Source organism: Manis javanica, chromosome 7, assembly GCF_040802235.1.
Source record: "Manis javanica isolate MJ-LG chromosome 7, MJ_LKY, whole genome shotgun sequence".
Classification (NCBI taxonomy): domain Eukaryota; kingdom Metazoa; phylum Chordata; class Mammalia; order Pholidota; family Manidae; genus Manis; species Manis javanica.
In genome coordinates this window covers 27624771-27652124 of record NC_133162.1, presented here as the reverse complement: position 1 = coordinate 27652124, position 27354 = coordinate 27624771, and the positions used below count along the sequence as shown (strand labels likewise).

Below are 27354 nucleotides of genomic sequence, written 5' to 3'. Positions count from 1 at the left end.
ATCCCTCCCTTCCCACCCATCCTCCCCACTCCCTTTCCCTTTGGTAACTGTTAGTCCATTCTTGGGTTCTGTGCTTCTGCTGCTGTTTTGTTCCTTCAGTTTTCTTTTGTTCTTATACTCCACATCTGAGTGAAATCATTTGGTACTTGTCTTTCTCCACCTGACTTATTTCACTGAGCATAATACCCTCTAGCTCCGTCCATGTTGTTGCGATGGTAGGATCTGTTTTAAAATGAGTGAATTTTATGGTATGTAAATTATACCTCAATAACATTGCTTTTAAAAAACAAAGTTTCAGTGGATCTTCATGCACTATAGCATAAAACCCAAATGCCTCAGCCTGGTCTTCAGGTCCTTCCGACCAGGTCCACTTGGGACTTGTCATCCTGTCCCTCATTCCAGTGCAGCCCTGCACCACCTACTGTCTTCTGAGCATGGCCTCATTGCAGATTCCTGCTCTGCTCATGCTGTTTCCCCAGGTAGCTTACCCAACTCCAGATCCTGGGTCTTCCTCACCTCCCTTGCAACCGCCGCTACAATGAGTCTTTGTATCTCCAATGCTTATTGCTTTGCCTGTTAGGTACTTAGCCACTACGCTAGGTGTTAGTGCCAGAATCGATTGCAGCCCTGCTGACACACCATTCCTGCCCTTCCAGGATGGTCATCAGCCTTAGCCCAGAGCCTGACACTGGTGCACATTTGTTGAATGAATGAACAAGTGAACCCATTATTGACTTTCCCTTGTGCATCCTGCTGCTTTGCCTTAGAAACTTTCCCAAGGAAATTCTATGCTTTTATAATATGTCAGTAAAGACAGTTACTCCCTCTTGGATACATTGGGTGAATACTATATAGCCAGGACAGTCTGGCCCACAGATAGTCCAGACGGTGGGCCCAAGATAAGTACCAAATTTGTAGAACCACCAGGCTTCTGCCTTACACCCACGACTGCTAAAATCCAATAATTTTCTGATGAGATACCCTATGTGGCAAAGGCAGGGAATCAAGAGAGAAGGCTCAGAACACATCACTAGTTCTGTCACGCATTGTCAGTGTTCTCCTTGATCTAGGACAGTATCTACTGTGACTACTGAAGGCTTGGCTTAGCAGCTCCCAGATAACACGAAATTGCTCCTCTATAGAAGGATTGCCAATTTTCTGGTAGTTCTTACGGAAACCTTGCTCATACTTAACAGATAATCCCCATTCTCTAGGAGAGGATCCCCCTCCTTGCATGTTTGGACTTCAGGTTGTTGTAAACTGGGAATGCTCTCTGAGTATCAGACTGAGGTTGTCCCTTCCTGGAATTCTACACAGAGTACCAGAGCATGTGTCCTGAAACCAGAGTGTATACAACGTTCCTCAAAATTGAAGTCGAAAGAGCTTCAGTGTCAGAAGCATATGATACTTAAAAATTGTTTCCAACTTCCTGGACATATGACACATATATAACATTGTGTACACTGAAGGTGTATGGCTTGATGGATTGACATGTGCATATCTTGCAAAATCATTACCACAACAGGGTTAACATCTCCATCACCTTAGTTATCTGTGTGTGTGTGTGTGTGTGTGTGTGTGTGTGTGAGAGAGAGAGAGAGAACATTTAAGATCTACTCTCTTCTTTCAAGTATATAATACAGTATTGTTAACTATAGTCACCATGCTGCATAGTAGATCCCCAGAACTTACTCACCTTATGACTGGAGGTACCTTTTGACCAACATCTCCTTTCCCCCACCCCAAGCCCCCGGAAACCATCATTCTACTGTTTGAGTTTGGCTCTTTTAGTTTCCATATATAAGTGAGATCATACAGTATTTGTCTTCCTCAGTTTTATTTCACTTAGCATAATGCAGAAGGATATAATTTTAAATACAAGTTCAGCTCCCTCTTAGGCCATTCGGCTTTGGGCAAATTAATTAACTTCTCTAAACCTCAGTTTCTTTATGACATTTCTCTCTACAGCATGGAGAAAAAACAGCTCCTTCCTCATGAGTTGTGTGGGTCAAATAATATAATGTATGCAAGCCCTTTGCACATAGTAAGGGCTCAAAAAATATTATTAGCAAGGATCATTAAGTATGTACTCTGTGATATAGACTGTGCTGGTGATGGGGACATGATTCATTCATTCAACAGATATACAGAGAGCCTTTACTACTAAAGGCTAAAGGCTTTACTTCTTATTTTCAGTCTAAAATAAAACCAACAAAGATGCCTGCCCTTGAGGTGCTTATATTCTAGTGAAGAGACAGACAATCAAGAGCAGAAAAGGCAGTCTCTGTCCTCAAAGATACAGATCAGTGAACAAGCACAACACTGGGAGAAGAGTGATGGATGGAACCACATGGGGCCACCAAGTAGGGTCATGTAACTTAGTTTTGGAGGGTCAGGGAGGGCTTGCTGGAGGATATGTGGGAGTTGAACTAGATCAGAGTCCTGTCTCCCCTTGCAGTAGGTGTAATAATGGCCCCCAAAAGATGTCCACAACCTGATCCCTGGAATCTGTGAATATGTTATGTTACATGGCAGTGAAGACTGCCGTCTGCAGATGGAACAAAGGTTGGTGATCAGCTGATCCTGAGATGGAAGGATTGTCCAGGCAGGCCCACTGTAATCACAAGCATCCTTATAAGTGAAAGAGGAAGGCAGGAGGGTCAGAGTCAGAGTGATGTGATGTGAGAAAGACTCAGCGGTCCATGGCTGGCTTGGAAGATGCATGAAAGGGCCTATGAGTCAAGGAATGCAAGCAGCCTCTAAAAACCACAAAAGGCAAGGAGACTTATTCTCACCTAGAGCCTCCAGAAAAGAATGCAGCCCTGCCAGCATCATGATTTTAGTCCAGAGAGACCCATTTTAGGTTTCTAATCTCCTGAACTGTAGAATAATTAATTTGGGTTGTTTTAAGCCACTACACTTGTGGTAATTTTTTTTACCACAGCAATAGGAAACTACCACACCCTTTAATACCTTAAGTCTTGGACAGAGCTGGGCCCCAGGCATGGAGGGGTCCCTGAAGCTGAGACAGAAAGTGTACCTGTCTACCTCCTCCCAGGAGCTTGACTCAAACTCTGGGAAGCCAGCCCTGCACAGGACCATGTCAGACCAGCCCGAACCGCATCTCCAGGATTCTCTGTCCTCTCCTCACCCAGCTTTTAGGTGCTCCCTTTTTCTGGGTTCTCAGTGTCCTCAGAGCTGCCCCTGCTGGGCCAAGTCTCCACTCCACTTCAGGCAACAGTAATAATACTTCACAATTCTACATTGTCTGACAAGGGACCAGCTAGCTCCTTATTTATTCCTCACAACAGCCAGAGGAGAAGGGTGCTGGAATCCCACTTTGGAGGAGGGATTTTCCCAGAGTCACCTAACTAGTGAGTAGTGGAGGTGCCCATGCCCTCTGGCACTGTGAGCCCCATGTCCTACTCAGCTAACTCCAGGGAATGCAGACAAGGAGAAAGAACCCAAGTGAGAGATGTGAGCAAATAAATAAGTGCACAAAACTTGCAAAGTGTCAGGAGGAGGTAGAAGGATACTTACTTCAATCATCCTTCCTCCTCTGTGAGCCCCCACTGGGCCCTAACAAAGGTGAGAGGAAGGAGGGGAAGGGAGAGAGGGAGACAAAGAGTGGACCTTCTCCAGGCAAATGAACCAGCTTCCCAACCCACACCTCCAATTATTCTAGTTGTAAAATTTCTTTCTATCCTCCAGCAATAACTCTGAGCTCATGCGAGTAATCTCAATGTATTAAGTATTAAGCCTGCTTAATAAATATTAGTGGGCTGGACCTACAAATGAATCGAGTCCAGCTCAATTCAAATCAGCGATCACTCTCTGAGAGATAATTTGGATTTTAAGTATTATGACAGAGTAGGGCAAAAAGATCCTGGCCACGCATGGAGAGTGAGGAAAGTCAGTCTTGAGTAAAGTGAGGAAAGTCAAACCCTTTCCAATTCTCATTGCCTGGAATGTTCTTCTCCCAGCGCATCTTATGCTTCTCACCTTAGCACAATGATCAACTGCCCGCAGAGACCTTCCCTTGATCATCTCACCTAAAGAGGCCTCCCCTCATGTCTTATCTCCTGTTTATTTCAATCAAAGTATTTGACTTACCAGTCTGTAATTATCTTATTTCTTTTCTTGTTTGTTTACTGATTATCTCCACTAGTAGAAGGCAAACTCAATTTTGGCCAAGGCTAATGTATCTTACTGTTCACCATTTAATCTCAGAACAATGTGCTGGGTAAGCTAAAAAACAAACAAAGTAATGCATGCACTGAAATCTGACAGCTGAATGGACAGATGTTAGTGAGATGGAAACTGTGGGGTGGGGGGGTATGTGTTTGGGGACAGTTTTTGAGAGGAAAGGGCTTGTTGATCCCTCCTATGACCCTGACCCTATTGGAGGCAGCCAAGGTCTGTTCTTGAATTTCTTTTCTTTACCTGCACTTACCCCCAGATGGCCTCATCCACAAACCCCACCATAAGCTGATGACTCTCAAGTTTTTACCTCTTGCTTCCACTTCTCTGAACTCCAGAACTGTATTTCTAACTGCCTACCTCACATCTCCACTATGATTTCTAATAGGCATATGAACCTAACACCACCCACCGGCTTCCAGTCCCTGGAGCCTGAGCAGAGGCTTACAGACAGAAACTGTCCACAAATGGTACCAAATGACTGTGGGTCAACAGGACGAGGAGAAACCAATCCTGTCATTCAGCACTCCCTTTTCACCTTGCCCTGCTTAGTATTTCTCCAGAACACTTCTTATCATCTGACATATCGTGTATTTGTCTGTTCATTGTCTTCTCTAAGGATATAAGTATCTTACTGGCAGAGAACTGATCAATCTTTTATTTCCTAATGCGTGTCCAGCAACTAGAGCAGGGTCTAGCACCTAGTAACTTACCAATAAATGTTAAACAAGTGAGTGACTGAATGAATTAAATGCTTTTACCCACATAATACTATTTGATCTTTACTTTAGTCTTTCTTGAGAGACTGTTTACATATGTGAGAACCCCTAAAATTTAAATGATTTTCCCAGATCATATAATTTATATTTGGCAAATCCGGAGATTAAATTAGCTTTCTGACTCCAAAGCCTGGGTGCTTTCCACAACACCAGAATACCTCTGTCACTTTGGCCTGGTTACATTGTCTCATCTAAAGAGGCCTCCCTTCATAATGCTGGGTCTTATCTCCTGTTTATTTTAATCAGAGTATTGATTGCCTCCAATATGGCTTACCATTCTTAAGGGCACCTGAAAAATAACTCTTTTTAAAAATATCTTCATATGTTTATGTAAAAATGAAATACATTTGTTTTAAAAATGCCAACAACATAGAAAAGTTCGAAGATAAAAATAAGATACTACCTGACTTATAGCATCTTACTATGCTGATGGGCAGTGACTATAATGGGGTATGTGGTAGGGACTTGTTAATGGGAGGAATCTAGTAACCATAATGTTGCTCATGTGATTGTATACTAATAATACCAAAAAAAAAAAAAAGATTCTACCCTCACATCCCATCAGCTAGGAAAAACCACTGTTACCAATTGGTGACAATCAATCCTATTGAGATGACTTTTAAAATCTATTCCTTTCCTCTTCTGCTTCTCCAAATTAGCAAATATTACCATGACTGATCCAATTTCTTAGGACTCATCCCAATCCCTCTTTATGTCTCACTACCTATAACAGCAAGTTATACTGACTTTACTTTGAAATACATCTGGAGCTGATTACTTCTCTCACCTTGGCCACTGTCACCCTAGTCCAGGTGACCATGTGATTTCTTACTGGGCTCATGACAACAGCCTCCTCAAATATTTTCCCTGTTTCCATTTTGCCCCACCAGTTTTATTCCTTACATAGTAGCCAGTGTTTTTAAAATACAAATCAAGTTGCTTTCCAACTCAAAACATTTCAGTGATTTCCTATCATACTTAAAATAAAAAATTCTTACATTGACACAAAGGCCCCATAGGAACAACTGCCATGTCCTTTCCATTCCTGGGATATAATAGGCTTATTTCTGCACCAGGGCCTTTATACTTGCTATTTTCCCTGCCTGGAATGCTCTTCTAAATCTTTGCATGGATTTTCCCTTTATCTCATTTAAGTCCATGCTCAAATACCACCACCTTAGAGTGGTGCCCTGATCTTCCTACCTAAACTAGTCCCTGGCAGCTACCCCTGATCATTCGCTACCTTTTTAACCTAATTCTTCTTCATAATCCTTAGCATTACCTAAAGCATATTATATTATTATTTGTTCCTTTCTGTTGTTGTCTGAACCTACCAGTAAAATGTAATTTACACGAAGGAAAGGATTACTGTCTTGTTTTTTTCATTGCTTTGTCCTCAACTCTTAGAAATAATGCTTAGCACATTCTAGGTACTCAAACGTTTGTTAAATGAATGAATTTTCAGATAGAAGGATAAATAACTTTACAAAAAAAGGGTATCACAGCTATTATGCCTTTAAAAATAAAAATTACTATATTGAATATTTCTTATATTTAACATAAGAAAAAGAAGTTGAAATAAAGCTGAAGGAATTGCTTACCTTTAGAAAAATATCTTCTTCACAAGACGAAATAATAGTTGCCAACTAATGGCTCTAAAAAAAAGGATAGAAATCATTAAGGGATGATGATTGTTTGTGCTATGTTTTTTCAACCATATATTTCATCTTTAGATGGTAACTATTTAATCCATGCTGTGATTTAATTTTTTTTAATTGAGGTACCTACAATAAAATGTACAACTCAATGAATTTTGACATGTTGTGTACATTCATGTAGCCATGTGATATTTTTGTTCATTTACTCATTCAATAAAAATATATTGAATGCTTTGTGGTAAGGTCTGATGTACAGGACAAATAAGAAGACAGGCAAGATCCCTTCTCTCAGTATGAGTGACTGTGTGTGTGCGTATATATATGGGGCAAAAAATAATAATAAATACATGATGAATGAGACATTTTCAAATTTTACTTATGAAGAAAGCAAAACAGGGCATGGTGATAGAGACTGGCCCGAGGTAGGCTAGGGTGGGTTGGGGGTAGCTGGTTCAGGCTGGGATCAGAGATGGCCTGTGATTGGGGGCCGTGACATTGGACTTGAGATTTGACTCAACAAAGGAGTCAGTCAGGTGAGTCTCTGGGGACAGAGAGCCATCCAGGCAGATGGAAGAGCCCACACACATGCTCAGGCAGGGCAGGCTGGCTGTTTCAGGACTGGGGAGCTGGCCAGTGCAGGAGCTTGAAGACCAAGGAGGCCACCCCGGCAAGAGGAGAGTAGGGAGGTGAGCCTGCACCTCATTCCCTTGGCAAGTTCAGATTTTATTCTAAGAGTAATGGGAACCCACCAGAGAGCTTTACACAGAGGAAATGGCATGAAAGTAGCTCTCCTCCTGAAACCTCTTTTGCAGTCAAATGCCTCCAGATTTTTATTATTCACATCACTGTTGGTATAATACTTATATTCAGTTCCATGTCCATAATTCTCACAAATGTTAGCTGTCTTTTAGATTTTAACTCTATACAATGTTTAACATATTTTTTTAAACTATGGCTTCTCTTCCTCCCTTTGTTTTCAGAAGAGAAATTTCATATTCCATCCATATTCCATCATTACTTAAGTATTAAGCAGAAAATTTGTAGAGATGGAAAAAGAGCTCAGCAGAAGTATAATTTAGACCTAAATTTTTTTATTTTTTCCATGATATTGATACCTTTTCCAAGGGCATTTACCTAGCCTTTAAAGTAACTTTTGTTTACTAGTCAAAGCCTGCCATAAAATCAAGGCTATCAGTGCCTCTGTCTGTTCTGGTCTTGACATCAAAGTTCTTATAAAAATCCATGTACTCTGGTGCTTTAAGGCTGTGCCGAGTTCTCTGTAATGGTTTTATTTTTCTCTTCTATTTTTCTTCCTGAGTTCTTTCTTCAGTGACCTCCCCACTGTTCTGCCTTCCTGAATGGCTTCTGTGATATCCTCTGATTTTCCAGGAGTGTTTCCTGCCACCAACACCCCATATCCATTAGGATTAGATAGAAAACTCCAAGTGACTATATAGCTTTACTCCTTTCTCACATAAACGGAGTTTGGAAGCAAGCAGTTCAAGGCCATTGTGATCACCAAATGGTAGCTTGTTGCTCTACCAGTCTCAACACACATTCACCTTATTGTCCAGACAGAAGCTCCCACCTCACCACAGTGTTTGCATTCCAGCTACTAGGAAGGACAGGTCTTCTTCCTTGAAAAGCAAACTTCCCACTCTCTCACACTGTGGTGGGAATGGATAAACAGAGTGTGGCATATGCATATTTGGCAATAAAAAGAAATGAGGTACTGATACATGCTAAAGCATGAATGGACCTAGAAAACATTATGCAAAATGAAAGAAGTCAGGCACAACAAGCCACATGGTGGGAGATTCCATTTACATGTGGTGTGTGCATTATACATCAATAAAGCTGCTCAAGATGTAAAAACAAAAGTAAAGTTCCCACACTTTTACACATGGCTTCCATTTATATCTCATAGTCTAGAAGCTAGTCACAGGGTCATGCCTACATGCAAGGGAAGCAGATAAACGTAGTCTTTACCCCAGACTGGCTAAAATCAGAGACTCTGTTACAATTCAAAGAGAGGGCAGATAATGCAGGACATTGACCATCTCTGACCCATCCCTTAGTTAGACCTTAGACCTTTTCAGTTATCCACAGAAGATCACTGGATGCACTTCCCAAGAACATGATGCTTAATTTGGGGTAAGTTAATTTCTTTCCCAGAGTCTGCAGGGATGTGTCAGCTCTCTGTTTTCACATATTTTAGCTTAAAATTCACCTCATGTGGCAGTCATTCTTCACAGTTTTGTTTTAAAACTGTTTCCTCTTTTAAAAAGAAAGACACAGGTCCACTGTGGTGTCACTTTTGCTTGGCCAAGTCACCCACACCAGGGCCTGACACTTAAATCTGATTACAGTTTCAACCTCCCCCAGGAATGTAGTCAGTCGGGAACTGTCTGGTCAACACATCAGTAAAATAATTCACATGCACCTTTTCCACCTTCCCTAAAAGAAGCTGGGGTCATCTTCATTATAAGACTCCCCTGCTCTTTCTCCTAATCTCTTCTTCTCTTCTGCTGATAACTTTCCCCCAATCCCGTCTATGAAAACTGTCAAGGATTTTGTGCAATCCTTGAAACATCTCTCTGCTTGCTAGAGGGGATGCTGCCTGATCCATGAATCACTTACTAAAAGCTAGTATATCTTCCAAATTACATGGATGGATTTTGTTTTTTAACACCTTATTAAAGGTTGGAAGTTTCTTTTTTAATTTTTTGCCTTGTAATTTTGCTTTCAGTGATTTCAAGAGTTGTAAGTGAATTCAAAATGTCCTTTTCCCACTATCTCTAACTCCAATTTGCCAGAATAAATATTCTTGAATGTTTTCTTCTAAATGGAACCCCTCTGGGGTTTTATAGAAGGTGAAATCTTTCTGGGATTTCCTGTACTCCTTGAATCTAGCCCAACCTCCAGCGTTGGATTTTCAGGGCTCTCCATAAACAGGCTGCTGCTCCTCTCCAGACAAACACCCCTCTGACCTGTTCCCCACCCCCACCGCCACTGTCTGCTCCAATCATGTCTCACTTTTCAGTAACAGGTTTGTATAACTGTGGAGTGCTATATATATGCTGTATCTTTGTAGAGTTGCTATGTTCCCTGTATTTATTATTTTCTTTTTGACTTGACTAGGATGCTTTGCCCTTTGCCTATGCCTCAGGAATCTCAAGTGCCACCTGTTTGAACTTAAAGGCGGCTTCTCATCCCCTGTAGCTGCTCCTCTTGGGAAATGGCACCACCTGTTGCCCAAGTCAAAAACATGGGAGCCATTCTGAATTCTGTCTCACCCATTTCCCAAATGCACTCACTAAGTCCTCTCAGTGAGGATGACTTTCTTGATGACCTTCACAATCACTCCTTGTTCCTCACCTCCGTGGGCTCTGCTTCAGTTCTGCCTTCATCCACCTCGCCTGGGTCTGTCCTGCTGCCTGGGATTCAATTCCCTCCCACTGCACACGTCCCAGCCGGCCTGCTCTTCAATGCAAACCACATCTTGTCTCCTGCTTCCCCTCCCTTCCACTGTTCCGATCCTTTACTGGTTCTCCCGTCTCCATAGTGAAGTCCACACTTCTTTCCCTTGTGACAAGACCCCCAGGACCTACTGTTTACTGCCTTTCCTACGACAGGTAGCCTCTCCTCCCTGACACCTCTCCTTCCTGCTAGCTGTACCAACAACTTGCAATCTTTCAAAAGCCGTTGCATTTTTTCCCTCCAATTTTTAAAATTATGGTAAAATACACTGTTAAAAAGGAAAACACAGACCCCACCTGGGGTCACTTTTCCTATGCCCAGTCACCAAACTGGGGCTTAATGACCAGCCTAACTACAGTTTCAGTGTCTCCCGGGAGTGGAATTTTAAACCAGTCAGTTTGGAACTTCCTAGTGAGATCATCTGCTAAGTCCCCTTCCCCCTCTAAGGGAAGGTAACCTTACTGGAAACAATCCCTTATCTTCTTTTGTTAATAACTTTTGGCCCCACCCCCCTGTCTATAAAAACCTTCCATTTTGTACAACCCTTCAGAGTCTTTCTCTACTTGCTAGATGGAATTTCTGCTCCATTCATGAATCACTTAATAAAACCAATTAGATATTCAAATTTACCTGACCCTGGTTGAATTTTGTTTTTTAACACTACCAACATAAATGTTTTGAATATGTCCTCTTGCTCCATTTGGAAGCTAACTGTGTTTCAAAACTAAATTCCAACATCATTTTCTCTAAACCTTCCCTATCAGTTGCCTCGGGTCTTATTTCAGTGTCCCTCCTTTGTGCTTCCATAATACCGTACATATCTCTCCCCAGACATATCTTTATGCTATAATAGTTGGCTTATTTGTTTCCCTTCCCTGATTAAAATATAAGACTGTTAAGGCTAGGGACAGTATCTTATTTGTTTCTAGACATTCAGTCGCTAGCCTAAACTTAGTATATTAACAGGTAATAGACAAATGTTGAAAAGTAGTAAAAAAAATGAACTATCTCCTCTGCATTGACATTTTGTTGACTTTAGAACAGGGCAGGAAATGACTAAGTGGAATTCCAGAAACCCAGACTCTCCCTTGTGCCCCAACGAGCCCTATTTCCAACAGGGCAATCATTGGTTCAGTGACATGGTGACTCAGATTGCCCTCTAGCCAATGGAAAGCACGCACGGCATGGACTCTGAATCCATTCTGTGTACCAGTGTTGCCTAATTTGTCAATAGCCTGTACATGTGTAATCTTCCTTGTTGATTAAAGTGTTTTTTTCTGAGTTTGAAAAAACTAATGTGTGTCTACTGATATGATATCATATCAGATATCAGGGTATCAGGCACAAGGATAACTGAAAAAGAGGAGCCTGACTCTAAATGATGTGGTCATCTGGGATAAAAACACTACGTATCTTAGACTTTGAGCAGTCTGTTAACAAACTATGATCGTAGTAGAGGGCAACTGTATTTCATTGACTATAAAGTGCTTTTTTTTTTCAGTTTAATGTCTCTGAAACTGGAATGTATCTTAAAACAGAGGGCATCTTAGAGTCAGAAAAATATAATATTACAATAAGAGGTATAAGAAATCCAACATGTCACTATCATACCAAAGAAATAAAATAACAAATATTGACTGATTGAATAGTGGCTAAGCCTGGAATTTAATACTTTAAACTGGAAAACAGTGGAAGAAAGCAATGAATGACTTACAAAGGATACCTAAAACCTAAATTTGCATTGACTATGGGAGAATTTTAAATAACTTGATAATAGCAACCATAATTTAAAGCCCCTCCTAATTGCCAGGGAAAATACATACATTAACACTAATCCTGTACCTTCTAATCTTGGAAGGTAGGTGTTACTGATTCTATTTTTTACATAAAGTTAAGAGAAAGTCTAGACCTCTCCAAAGTCACACAGCTATAATATGTCACAAACGATCAGATTTCAAAATCTATTAGCTTTATTCTATTCTGCTCCCTCCTGAAGCAAACACTAACTCTAAAGACAAAAATAATTGGTATCTAAAACCAAAAATAATTTTTTTCAGTTGAATACCTGGATCACTATTGAAGATCAAACATATTTCTTCTGTGTTAGAAACTAACAGAAAAGATAATGAGGAAAGAGAGGACTGAGCAAGCTTCTTGAGTTTGGTTTATAAGAGCCCTGAGAATGGAAGATTAATGAGGGTTATTTAATCTCAAATGATTATAAATTTGAATTTGTGTTCAGCTTCACTGAAAATTCAGAGCTAGTACTAACCACTCTGAATATATTATTTTTTGTACCCATTATGTAAAGGTCTTTGAGACTCAAAATTTGACATTACTAAGGCCAAAGGTATTTTGTCCTAAATCTTTCTTGCTGTGATTGCAAATTTGTAGAAATACCTACTGTTTACCTAGTAGGGCCTAAGCACAAAATTGAATCCATCTCTCCTGTCTCTTCCTCCTATATCAACATCAGCCTCAGTCAAGCCTGAGTTTGCCAAGCCCCCTTGGAAACTCTAGATTGGATTGTTGGCTTCCTGTACATAGCCCAATTCCTCCAGTTCTGGCTATGCCTGGTACTAGGACCTTCCCCTCTTCCTTTCTGGTCTGTTGTAATTGCATACTTCTGACATTCCAACATGCCTTGAGCTGGGATATTATCTTGAGTCTGCATTTTGACCTCTGCACACCCTGCAGGATCAAGATACTAATGAGCCGTAAATTATCATGCTACTTACCCATCATCATGCTTTTATTTTGCCAGGACAATTTGTGCTGGTTATTAATGATTTCAAGCTTGTACACCTATTCTTTTTTCTATAGCTTTATTAAGATAACTCACATATTATAAAATTCACCCATTTAAGTATACATCTTGGTGGTTTTTAGAATACATAGAGTTGTGTGATCATAACTTGTAACCTAATTTTAGAATATTTTCATCTCCCCCCCAGGAAACTCTACCCATTTCCAATCACTCTCCAGCCCTAAGCAACCACTAATCCATTTTCTGTCTCTGTGGATTTGCCTGTTCTGGACATTTCGTGTAAGTGGAATCATACACTTTGTGGTCTTTTGTGTCTTCTTTCACTTAGCAGAGTGTTTTCAAATTTCATCTATGTTACAGCATATATCATTTCATTTTTTCTTGTGTACCATTGTATGGATATACCACTTTTCATTTATCCATTCACCAGTTGATGGACATTTGGGTTGTTTTTACTTATCGGTTATTATGAATAACACTACAGTGAACATTCTTGTACAGATTTTTTTTGTGGACATGTGTTTTCATTTCTCCTGAAATGATATTGCTGGGTCATATGGTAACTTTATGATTAGCATTTTAAGGAACTGCCAAACTGTTTTCTAGAATAGCTGCACGATTTTACATTTCCATCAGAAATGTATGAGGATTCCAACTTCTCCATGTTCTCATAAACACTTAATATTGACTGTCTTTTTTATTCTAGCCATTTTAATGGGTATGAAATAGTATCTCATGTGGTTTTGATTTGCATTACTCTGGGGACTAGTGATCTGAAGACTCTTTTTGTTGATTTATGGGCCATTTGTATATCTCCTTTGGAGAAATGTCTATGTTAATCTTTGTTAATGTTTGTTAATCTATGTTAATGGGTAAATTAAAAATAACCCATTTTTAAATTGGGTTATTTGTCTTTTTATTGTTGAGGCATAAGGATTCTTTGTATGTTTGGGTACATTTCCCTTATCAGATATAATTTGCAAATAATTTTACCCATTCTGTAGGTTATCTTTTCACTTTCTGATGTTGTCCTTTGAAGCACCAAAGTTTCAAATTGTGATGAAGTCCAGTTTATCTGGTTTTTCTTTTGTCACTTGTGCTTTTGGTCATTTAAAGAAACCAAGGGCTAACCCAAGGTCATGAAGATTTATTCCTATGTTTACTTCTAAAAGTTCTGTAGTTTTTAACTCTTACATCTAGGTCTATGATCCACTTGGAGTTAATTTTTGTATATGGTTTAAGGAAGAGGTTCAACTTCATTATTTTGCATGTGAATATCCAGTTGTCACAGCACCATGTGTGGAAAAGACTATTCTTTCCCTATTAGGTTGTTTTGATACCCTTGTTGAAAATCAATTGACCATAAATGTGAGGGTTTACTTCTGTTTGTATGCCAATATTTTACAGTAACTGTAGTTTATTCTTCTTTCAAGCTTGTTTTGGCTATTCTGGGTTCCTTGCATTTCTGTATGACATTTAGAATATGTGTTTGTATCTTCTTAACTTGGAGTGAATGCTACAGGAGACTGCCAGGAGCGAAATGAAGACTAAAATCATCTAGAAGCCTCTATATGTTTAAGGGAAAAGATTAAGGAACCAGGCAGGTCATTTATTGGCACTAGGTAAATTTGGAAATTTCCCAAAGAGTTGTTACTTCTTGGGACAGGGAGGACTCCCTACTGGCATACAGGCTCAGTTTCCAAGTGAGATATACAGAGATGACAAAACTGATGTTTCAAGGTTAAGATTAGATTATTCAAAAGATTAGATCCAGGAGTTTGGAATTCCAAGAAAACCAAGGTTCCAGGAGCAGTGCGAGCAGGGCCAGGTCTTCAGACAGCTCTGTATAAGCCAGGGCCTGAAGGGGAGATGAAGGTTACATATTGCTTCCACACTGATCTAAAGCAATGGAGAGTAGCTTAGTTTCTTGCTGCTGTTCAATCCTTCAAGATTTAAAAGACCAATGTCTTTTGCTTTAGATGAGGGCTCCCATGGAACTGAGCTATCAAAGATAATTCAATGGCTTAGGGCCAAATTTCTCTTGGTTGTATAGATAGATTGGTGTGCTCTCAAGTGGGATATATGGCCAAGTGATTGAATACATGGGATTCACTGTAAGACACTTGAATTCAGATTTGAGTTTTGTTATTTCTAGCTGAGTAAACATGGTCAAGTTTCTTAACCTTGAAACATCAGTTTTGTCGTCTCTATATATCTCATACTGTTGGTGGGAGATTAAAATAGAATAATGCATGTATAATATTTGGCACAGTGCCTAACTTACTAACTGGAAGATATTATTTGTTTTATATTTATTTTTTAGTTTTTGAGTGTTATTTTTTATTGAAGTATTGTTGATATACAATCTTCTACTGGTTTCAAATATACAACACAGTGGTTCATCAGTTACCTGTATTATTAAATCCTCACCCCCACTAGTGCAGTTACTATCAACATAGAAAGATGTTACAGAATCATTGACTATATTCTCCATGCTATACTACTATGTCCCTGGCCAACTTATATTATGACTGAGAATCTTTGTGCACCTTTATCCCCCTCAACCTCCCCACCCACTCCTGCAAACCCTCCCCGCATGGTAACCACTAGTCACTTCTCAGTGTCTATGAATCTAATGCCTTTTTGTTCATGCTGTTTTGCTTTGTATTTATTTTCCACAAATAAGTGGTATTTGTCTTTCCCCATCTGAAGCATAATACCCTTCACTGAGCATAATACTCTTGATATCCATCCATGTTGTTGCAATTGTCGGGATTTCTTTTTTTATAGCTTTTTTCTGTTGTGATATTGTTAGTTGGGAATAGGCATAGATGTCAATGCAAGAAACTAAATTGTTTGAACTAAAAAAGTGAAGGGGAGAAAGGGAGGAGGAGAAAGTCAGCTTGTCAGTAGGATCTGAGTGGAAAGGGACTTTACAATCAGAGAGAAAAAAGAAGAGGAAGATTTGGACCGATGCTGAAGAAGTAGAAGTGTGGGGTCAAAAGAGATGTTAAAAGGGATTTTGATACGATGTTTTGCTTTGTGACATGTGGGGTTTTCCTCTCCTTCCATATCCCCAAGGAATCTTCAGTAAAGTTCTGTACTACTCTGTTGTTTTGAAGTAGATTTGTGCGTTAGGAAAATGGTGTTTGAATGTGTAGAGATGTGCAGCGATATAGGACAAAAGGCAAGAGTAGAGTAGCTCACTAGGGCCTTGACTTTCTGGGTTATTCATTTCTGGTTTGGTCTTTTCCTACTTCTTCCTGCCATCTATAGAGTTTGGAGGGGAGTTTGGTGGTGGACGCTCTGGGTGGCGAGGCACTAGCTGGTAATAACAGCTCCTGGGTAGCCCATTCTCCATACAGGACTGTGTTTCTGGGTCTCTTTCCCAAGCTTTAATCAGAGTAGAACATCAGGAGAAGGATGAAACACTTGATTCATGCTGAAACTCCACGAGCCCACTGCTGGGGCAATTGTTGCTGCTCTTCTCTCTGGGTCACTGTTCTCTTGGCAATAATCTATGAATTAATTCCCATTTCAACCATATCCAGTAGGCTCTCTTCTCATTAACATTGTATAGATGAGTAAATTGAGGTTCACAAAAGAGAAATAAATTACTTGAGCTTATTATTTTAGAAGTGGTATGGTTAGGATTTGACCTAAGTTCTATCTGATCATGAAGTTCTCACATAAATGAAAGCTCTCTTTTTCATTTTTATTTTGTATTTCCTAAACATTATTTTACAACTATTGGAGTAGGTCAATACTTGCACATGGTATAAAATACAAAAAAAATGTACAAAAGGGTATGAAGGGAAATAAGTCTCTTCTTTTCCTATATACAGGTTCTCTGGTTTCCTTCTTGATATAATAAGCACTCTTACCAGTTTACAATATATCCTTTAGGAGATATCTTATAGATAAAAACAAGTAAACTAACACATATGTATCCCCCACTATTTTCACACAAATAGTAGCACTCTATAGTGTTCTGTAGCTTACTTAGTACTCTGTTTTGTGGAAATAAAGGAATTTTTAAAGTCCTTCTAAAATTAACAGGAATTTCCCAGTCTTCAAATATCACAAATATTACTGCAGTGAATATTCTGCTTCTTGGGAAAATTACATGAATGATAAATTCTTAGTAGTGGAAGTGCTTGTCAAATTGTACATATATTTTAAATTTTGATAGATATTGCCACATTTCCTTCCATAGAGGTTACACCAATTTATGCTACTACCAAAAAACATATGCTTTTCCACATCCTGCCAACATATGACAAGTAAAAATGTTTCTTTACAATTTTTACTTTCAATATATATTGTTTTGTGAGTATATTTTTAAACATTTTTAAACCATTTGTAATTAGTTTTATTCAAATTTTAATTTTGTTTCCTTTGCACTGTATCTGTTGGTTTGGGGTTTTGTTCATACTGACTATAGGAGTTCATTTTATTTTTCAGTAATTAGTTCTTTGTTCTATGAACTATGCAAAATTTCCTTTCAGTTTGTCACTTGTCTTGTGACTTTGTTTCTTTTTCGAGGCAGATTTTTCTTATTTGAGTTCTTATTTTCTTATTTTTCTCATTAACATTTTAAAGTTTTCTTTCTATAGAGATTGCAAATTGTTTAGTTTATTGATAAGTATTTTATCGTTTATATTAATGGAAATTTGTCTCAATTATATTTTTTAAATAGTTATTTTAGATAGGGTGGCAAATGTTTTTTAAACAGTAAATTTGTATCTAATGACTGAATAATTCTAGTTTTGCAATGATGCTACAGTTAATTTTCCTGTGTTTTCTAGATAAAATTATTTAATCTACAAATTTGCTCCTTTTAAATTTATCTCTTATTACCCTTTTCTAATATTACTTGAATAATATTAGTAGTGGTGGGTAGCCAGGTCTTATTCCTGATACTAATGGGAATGCTTTTAGTCTTTCATCAATAACCATGATTTGGGAAATATGTTTTCTCTGGCTAAAGAGGTATTCTTCTATTCCTATTTTACTAAAGGTTAAAAACTCATAAGTTCACATTGAATATTATCAAAAACATTTCTTTACAAATGGATTATCATGTGGCTTTCCCTTAAGTTCTGCTTATATGGCGAATTTTATTAAACTGTTTTCTGGTGTTAGACCATTCTTGTGTTTCTCATTATCTTCATTTGGTGGTGGTGTAGTATTTTTAATGTGATGCTAGGCTTAATGTGTTAATAGACTTTTGCTCTGCTATATGTAAGATTGGTGGCTGTTCCTGTTTTGTACTATTTTGGTCAGGTTTGGCACATTTTCTTCCTCTACTATGCTCTGAAAAACTATTCAAATGTAAAACCCAAGCCCTTAATCACACAGAAAATTGACTACATCTCCAGTATGCACATGAATGTCTTGATAAATGCTAAGTGCTCTACAAATGGTAACTGTCAGGAGAACGAATATCCCAAACATCCTGTACGTGAGGTCCTAGCATGTGAGAGAATTTGGGTTAAAGAAGATTGACGCTTGGCTTGATCACCTGAGTTGCAGACATGTTTTTCATCTCTTCCACTTTTTTTAATCCATCATGAAAAATCAGATTTCAGTTCACACAAGATTCTCATTAATGGAAAACACTGCTCCCTTAATACATTCTATATGAGAGTGGGAGGAGCCTTGGAAACCCCAGGTTAGCCTCCCCCATCCTAGGAGGGCACACAGACACAGGGCCACAGAGGTGACAGAATGGTCTGAAGGTACACTGTATGGCAGTGACAGATTTCAATCCAGACCATGGAACTCCGACCTTGTGTTTTTTCCATGACTCTTGACTGCCTATCCTCCTACAACAGAACCGAGAAGCCTCTCACAGGCCCCACTGAGGTATCATGCTGCCCCTCCTACACACATCTAACCTTGGGGATGGCTGGTTATTGCCTGAATTTTGTATCCTGGATCAAGGAGGGTGATGTATCTTTGTATCCCATGCAACACATCCTCTGTATAGGGCAGCTTCATCTTGTCCTTCCTTCAGGGGCTCTGGTTGCATCCAATCATATGGTCAATTTCTTCATGAACTTAGGCTGCACAGACAGGGATCATGAATACAACTCACAAGATGTGTTCCTTGGAGACTTGGTAATGTTTGCAATGTGCAACAGAAGGTGGCCTAGAAAAGGCTCCTAAGATCAGACATGTTGCTTAACAGCCCATGGCTCTCTTCCTGACGGAATTTCTAATTTCTATTTTGCTGCAAATATTAGACTTTCCTCCAGGAAATGTAAAGCCTGGGTCAGGTATGTCCTCAATCTCCTGTCTTAATTGGTTTGTTCTCATGTACAGGTGAGGAGGGACCTTTGTGAGGGATTAAGGCTTATCCCATGATTTCTGGCAAAGCAGCCGTAGATGGAAAATGTTTAATCGTCACTGGCAGGAGTATCTCCTTTGTCAGCTTCATCCACTCTCCTATGTTTTGTGGGAATGGTAAACATAATTTTGTTGAGCAATGCAAACACTTGCTTCCTAAGGCCTGTGTTCTGAGAATGTGCTTGAGAAAATCTAAATACTACAACTTCATTTTTGAGTTTTTAATTATATCACAACTAAAAATGCCCTTTGGGGAGTCTGGTACATTTTCAGGATGGGAAAACAGAGGCCTACAAGAAGAAATAAGTGGCTTGAGGTCACACAGCCAAGTGTTAGCAGATCCAGAATGAGAATCCAGCTTGGGAAACCCCTGTGTCCTTCATCTAATCAGAGCTTGCTCTTAGACACTGAATTGTGTATGTAAGACTTAGGATTCAGAAGCCTCTCAGTTTTTGTTTGCTTGTTTGGTTTTGTTTTATGTATGTATGTATGTATATATGTATTATGTATGTATGTATCACTGATGCACACTCTTATGAAGGGAACTCACATGTATGTATATATGTATTACTGATATTCTTATGAAGGTTTCAGATGAAAAACACTGTGGTTACTATATTCACCCATATTATCAAGTCCCCACGATACACCATTGACGTCACTGTCCGTCAGCATAGTAAGATGCCACAGAGTCAATACTTGTCTTCTCTGTGCTACAATATCTTCCCAGTGACCCCCCACAACCCATGTGTACTAATCATAATACCCCTCAATCCCCTTCTCCCTCTCTCCTTCCCCACACTCCCCCACCCCTCCCCTTTGGTAACTGCTAGTCCCTTCTTGGAGTCTGTGAGTCTGCTGCTGTTTTGTTCCTTCAGTTTTGCTTCGTTGTTATATTCCACAAATGAGGGAAATCATTTGGTACTTCTCCTTCTCCACCTGGCTTATTTCACTGAGCATAATACCCTCTAGCTCCATCCATGTTGTTGCAAATGGTATTGTTTTCTTCTTATAGCTGAATAATATTCCATTGTGTATATATATCACATCTTCTTTATCCATTCATCTACTGATGGACACTTGGGTTGCTTCCATGTCTTGGCTATTATAAATAGTGCTGCAATAAACATAGGGGTGCATTGTCTTTTTGAATCTGAGATCTTGTTTTCTTTGGATAAATCCTAGGAGTGGAATTCCTGGGTCAAATGGTATTTCTATTTTTAGTTTTTTGAGGGACCTCCATATTGCTTTCCATAATGTTTGGGCTAATTTACATTCCCACTAGCAGTTTAGAAGGGTTCCCCTTTCTCCACATCCTCGCCAGCATTTGTTGTTCCTTGTCTTTTCAATGTTGGCCATCCTAACTGGTGTGAGGTGATATTCATTGTAGCTTTAATTTGCATTTCCCTGATAATTAGCCATGTGGAGCATTTTTTCATGTGCCTGTTGGCCATCTGAATTTCTTCTTTGGAGAAGTGTCTGTTCATATCCTCTGCCCATTTTTTAATTCAGTTATTTGCTTTTTGGGTGTTGAGGCATGTGAGTTCTTTATATATTTAGGATGTAAACCCCTTGTCAGATATGTTGTTTACAAATATATTCTGTCATACTGCAGGATGCCTTTTTGTTCTACTGATGGTGTCCTTTTTTTGTACAGCTTTTTAGTTTGATGTAGTCCCATTTGTTAATTTTTGCTTTTGTTTCCCTTGCCTGAAGAAATGTATTCAGGAAAAAGTTGCTCATGTTTATATTCAAGAGATTTTTACCTATGTTTTCTTCTAAGGGTTTTATGGTTTCATGACTTACATTCAGATCTTTGATCCATTTTGAGTTTACTTTTGTGTATGGGGTTAGACAATAATCCAGTTTCATTCTCTTACACGTAGCTGTCCAGTTTTGCCAACACCAGTTGTTGAAGAGGCTGTCATTTCCCCACTGTATATCCATGGCTCCTTTATTGTATATTAATTGACCATATATGCTTGAGTTTATATCTGGGCTCTCTAGTCTGTTCCATTGGTCTATGGGTCTGTTCTTGTGCCAGTACCAAATTATCTTGATTACTGTGGCTTTGTAGTAGAGCTTGAAGTTGAAGAGCGTAATCCCCCCAGCTTTATTCTTCCTTCTCAGGATTGTTTTGGTTTTGGCTATTCAGGGTCTTTTGTGGTTCCATACGAATTTTAGAACTACTTGCTCTAGTTCATTGAAGAATGCTATTGGTATTTTAATAGGGATTGCATTGAATCTGTAGATTGCTTTAGGCAGGATGGCCATTTTGACAATATTAATTCTTCCTATCCATGAGCATGGGACATATTTCCATTTATTGGTGTCTTCTTTGATTTCTCTTATTCCTAGGTATTTTATTCTCTTTGATGCAATTGTGAATGGAATTGTTTTCCTGATTTCTCTTTCTGCTAGTTCATCATTAGTATATAGGAAAGCAACAGATTTCTGTGTATTAATTTTGTATCCTGCAACTTTGCTGAATTCAGCTATTAGTTCTAGTAGTTTTGGGGTGAATTCTTTAGGGTTTTTACATACAATATCATGTCATCTGCAAACAATGACAGTTTAACTTCTTCTTTACCAATCTGGATGCCTTTCATTTTTTTTATGTTGTCTGATTGGCATGGCTAGGACGTCCAGTACTATGTTGAATAAAAGTAGGGAGAATGGGTATCCTTGTCTTGTTCCCCATCTTAAAGGAAAAGCTTTCAGCTTCTTGCAGCTCCTCTGTTTTTAACTTAAATGAAAGCCTTTAAATTCCAAAAGAGGTCTCTCTTCCTTATCAGAATCATTAGATAAAATTCTGAGCTACAAAAGCAAAGCCACATGGATGGCCCAGAGAAAGTGGAGCAGTCACTGTCAGCAGTTACCTGCCCACCCTCACCTAGTGTCATGCTCTCATTTTTATTTGATCACCAGAATATCTGTTGTACCTTCCATATCTGGGTGCTTCATTAGGAGCAGGGGCCTGGATCTCAGGGTGCTCCTGGTTATCTCTGTTCTTGCTGAAACAAATTTGATCCAAAAGTTGCTAAGTTCTCCCATCATATTCAGACTGTGTTGTGTTTCCTCTGTAAATGTTAGAGTTAATGGCTACATGAGTTGAAAAGAAGGCAGTGGCTTATCAGAGCTTCACATCACACCCTTTCACTAGTAATGGGCTCCATTTGTACACTGTAGTGTGGTGAATAAAAATATTGGTGGTGGAATTGAACCTTCCAGGTTAATCTCTGGATAGTCAATGAACAGATGTGAGCCCTTGGCAAGTTACTTTACTTCTTTACTCAGTTTCATCATCCATGAAACTGGGATTAAAAAGAAATAGAACATAGCCCATACAGTTATTATAAAGATTAAGAGTTAATGGGTGGAAGCTCTTGGAACAATGCCTCACATATACAAATACTCTGTGAAGGGTATCTTCTTTAATCCTTTTATGAAATAAGAGACCAAATGATAAGGTCCATGTGAGCACAATGTGGAGAAATCTCTGGTTCATGACTGGTCTGTTTCTGTAACTTACACAAACCTAGACATTCCCAGCTCCACCTGCTGGGACTCTCATCATTATTAATGGCATTTCTACTTGTAGATATGGGACATTTCAACTTAAAACTTTTTACATGGGAGCTACAAAGTATTTGGAAAATAAATTAATCCAGGCCTTAAGAACAGCGAGTGACCTTTCTATTTTAAAATAACTATATCAAAAATAATAGGGATTAAGTTTTTTTTGTTGCTATATTCCCAACCCTAGGCTAGTATCTGACATTAAGAATTTGTTGAATGAATGAATGTTTAATGGTATAATACCAGTTAAGCTAATACAAGTTTCTGTATTTCACTAGATTTAAATTATTTTCATTGCTGATTATTTTTGGTGGGCTTTTAATACTACTGGATTTTAAATTTGAGGTTTTTAAATTAGCTTATTTTTTAAACTCTGACTCAAATTTTTCTTCACTCAATTTCTTCATACCATTATATATACATACATCATGTCGCTCATCTAAAATATATATCAAGAACATTTAAAGGCTAATGTCCAAGTGTAGGAAAAGAAAAGCAAAGGAAAAAAAGGGCTGTGGACTATTTTTGAATGTTATTAATGATAATAGTGTACACCATTGCCATAAAATACCAAAATCTCAAGAATTACTTCCATAGTGTGATTATGCTTTCAGGCACCTCGGTGGAATGATGAACTATAGCTCTTATCAGGCAAAGACGTGGTGCACAGTGCCTGCTCCATCTTGCCAAGGAAACAACCACTGCAGCCTCAAGGGTTATTATGGTCCATGGATTCTTGATGGTCCTTCACTTTTCCCAAAATGAAATATTTAATACCATTAAGCCTTATTGAAAATGCTTTGTGCAGAATCCCTTCCTCCAGCGGCCAAGCAGAAGAAAAAGGGAGGGTGATCATCACATCTCACCTCCTTGCTCAACCCAATTTTGGCCAACCCAGCAGTCATGGAGGGGAACTTAGGGGCCTTAAGAGAAACATAGAGAACTGGGAATATTCTATCTTCTCTCATGTGAGTAAATCCATAGAGAAAAGCATCTATTCCATAGATGCTGGGATAAGAGACATTGCACTCATTCACTCAACATATGTGGAGGGAAGGTACCAGTACTCACATTGTCACTTTGCTCACAGTGTAGGTCAGGGTACTCAAAGCCCTTTGCCTGCCTGCCAGCTACCAGTGAACCAATAAAATCAACCACAAGTGCAGGTACAGCCTTGGCCTTACATTGTTCTATGGAGAGTTTATTTGCTTCAATTTTTTAGTTAACAAACTCATCAGGGAGAAGAAAGTCTCATTCTTATACGAAAAGAGCCATCTGAATAGGATGGAGTGTATCGCATTGCAGGGAGCACAGGCAAAGGTGAAGGTAGGGTCAAAAGGCTGAGCTAATGCGAGGAAAGGACAACTTTAACAAGAGCTTTCATCAGCCTACGTTAGGATGAAGGCAGAGCATCTACAAGCCAAGGATCACCAAAGACTGCCAGCAAAGCACCAGAATCTAGGAGACAGGGATGAAACAAATTCTCCTTCCAACTCTTAGAAGGAACCAACCTCAATGACTTCTAGATCTCAGACTTTTAGCTTCCAAAACTGCGAGACAATGAAGTTCTGTTGTAGTAAGGTTTATATGCAATTTTTGGTACTTTGTATGGCAGCCCTAGGAAACTAATACAGAAGGAAAACTAAAATATCAGTGAATGGGTCTTCTCTTTCTTATTTTCCAGAATAGAAAGTTTAGGAAAGGAAGAGCTGAATTATCTGTTCCCATCATATGCAAGCAAGAAGCAGTAACAAGAATTTTATAGGAAGTTTGGAAACCAATCTTCTGAGAGCTGTAATGCTTGCAATTTCTTAAGCAATATTTTTTTCCCCTCTTAAACTCAATCCAGCCAAGCAGCCTCCAGCTTTAGTTAAAAATTAATTTTACAGCTCACATACAGCCCATGTAATCAACTTATTCAGGAATTTTTAGCCAGTTGGTCAAAAGTGTGGGTGACCTAGGAGCCCCTCAACTTGTGGCTGGCATCTGAAGTGGGGGCAGTCTTGTTAGGGACACTACCCTTAACACATGGCATCTGCACTGACTCTGGTTAGTTGGCATCAGAACTGCACAGCAGTATTGCAGCACCTATCAGTTGCTTGGTACACTACAGACACTCATTAAGTTAGTTATCAGATTTTCTTTTTTTTTGCCAAGGAAATCAAACTGTATTTTGATTTGAAACATACCATATCCTTTTTGGGTATCTTCAGTAATTGGAAGATGTTGTCTGCATTTGTCACCCTGATCAGTTGCAGCTTCCCTCACCTTCATATCCATGTAAGACCACAGGGGACAGGATCCAAGGTACAGGGTGTAAACAGAGCCATACTCTTTGGCCAGCTGGAAAGAGATGCAAGTGGTTGCATAAGTGCTACTGTGAAATCTCTCCATTGGAGGCATGGGCAGAAATTAAGTAATAATTTACATGTGGCTTAGCCTTTGCTCCATCAATTCCATTTTAGGAATTGACCTGGGGTATAGTCATGGATTTATTCTTTCTTTCATACACAACCACTGAGCAATTATTTACTAAGTGCCTTTACTATGACAGACCCTGTGCACAGCCCAGGATCCCTCAGGGAACCTAGAGTCTAGTGAAAGTGACAGGTAGTAAACAGCCAAACAAACTACATTTGCAATACAGGTTGAGCATAATTCCATGACAGTGATAAAGAGTGCACTGTGCTGGATGATGGGGGAACTTAATAAAACAGAGAGGTCAGGAATCTATGGGGAGGTAACACTTAGGGTAAAACTACAGATGAGGAAGAAGCAGCCAGGATCAGGGCTTGGAGAACAGCTCAGTAAGCAGGTATAAAAAAGGATGAAATCTATGTATTTATGATAGCACTGTTCCAAGAGGGAAAATAGAGTACTAAAACAACTAGCAATTGGGGGTTGGCTTTCTAACTTATCCTACATCCAGAGCATTTCAGAGCAGCCTTTTGAAATTAGTTATAGGGGACTATATAATGGAATGGGAACATGTTTGAGTTCTAAATAAATGGCTGCAAAATAAAATTACATTAAAAAATCCACTTGTATGTTGTAATCTCCTATTTTTTATTTATAATAATTATTTCTAAGAGATCAAACTTACTGAACTTGCCACCTATTTTTTTTTCTTTCTGCCTTTTTCTCTTCTACTTGGACTTAAACAGAGGAGAATTTTGTCACTTTGTATCTTTTCTCTGACCCAGAAAAGAACTTGCTTCCTTTGTCCCTCTGAATGAGAGTGTCTCTTTTGGGGTACAAACTGCCAGCTCTTCTCTCTACCTCACCCTCAGCTGATGTCTTTGCTCTTTATTTCACAGAGATGATAGAAATAATCAGAAAAGGGTTTTTTTTAAGCTTTTACTATAGCATTTAATCATTTACCTGAATCTGTGTCAGTTTACATGGTTTTCTGTTAATATAAATGACATACCATGCACCTAAGAAAAAGGCCCAATTCCCCAAGTTGTGCACTATATTCTTCCCTTTTGGCAATTGTGACATGACATTTCATTTTATAGCAAACTGGACCAACACCACAGCATTTCTCCTGCCCCTCAGCCTCTGGCAACCAATATTCTATTCTCTATTTCTACAAGTTTGACTAATTTAGGTCCCTTGTGAGATCATGCAATATTTGTCCTTCTGTGTCTGGCTTATATCACTTATTAGGATAATGTCCTCCAGAGCCATCCATGTTGTTGTAAAGGAAAGGAGTTTCTTTTTTAAGGCTAAATAATATTCCTGTGGGTGTGTGTATATGTGTATCACAATTTCTTTATCCACCTTTCAATGGATATTTAGGTGGTTCTAGAGAATACATTCTTGCACAATGAACTCATGGAGATAATATCTTTTCCCTGAAAAGTATTTCCAAAGGAATGAATTTTAGTCAGGGTGCCAGAGCTGAACTGTGCCAAAGCAAGATGCTGCAGAGGGAGTGGAGATCACTTTTTAGAAGGAGGATCACAAAATATCACAACGATCCCACAGATCATTCAGTATAAAACAGTAGTAATAATAATAAAAAAGGAGATTTATTACATTTTTATATTTGCTGGGCTTGTCTTTTGGTATTATATGCTGAGGGTATTGGAAGCCTTTAATTAAAATATGTTCTTATCTCAGAATTTTCTCATTCACTAGAATTCAACCTATAGCTCAAATTAGATTGATACACCTTACTACCTACCCTAAAGTGATGCAGTCCAAAAAGAAAGAGGATATCTGTCTTGTAATACAGAAACAGACACACAAAACTAAAAGATTGGCAATGACCTGAAGAGCTGGAAGATGGTTACTCACTTGGAGATGGCTGGACCCAGAATGAAGTCCCCTTACCTTGGCGAGAGATGCAGGAACGTCCTTGAGATTTAGCTGCATCATATTTCCATTGTTGGCAGGGGAGTTGGGCCAGTGGGAAGCCTGCTGCCTTTGTCACTTTTCTTCTGCACAAGAAAGAAAACCAGGCAAGTGACACTAATCATAAGAGCAAGAGTAGTGATTCCCAGCAGCTCCATCTCAGCTGCATCAGGGCAGGAAC

The 27354-nt window shown here is 39.0% G+C and overlaps 2 pseudogenes; both read right to left on the bottom strand.

Annotated features, from left to right (window-relative positions):
- Positions 1-42: 42 nt before the first annotated feature.
- LOC108409593 (cytochrome P450 2C23-like) lies at positions 43-27354 on the bottom strand (annotated as a pseudogene).
- Positions 16138-23670, bottom strand: LOC140850521 (cytochrome P450 2C44-like; annotated as a pseudogene).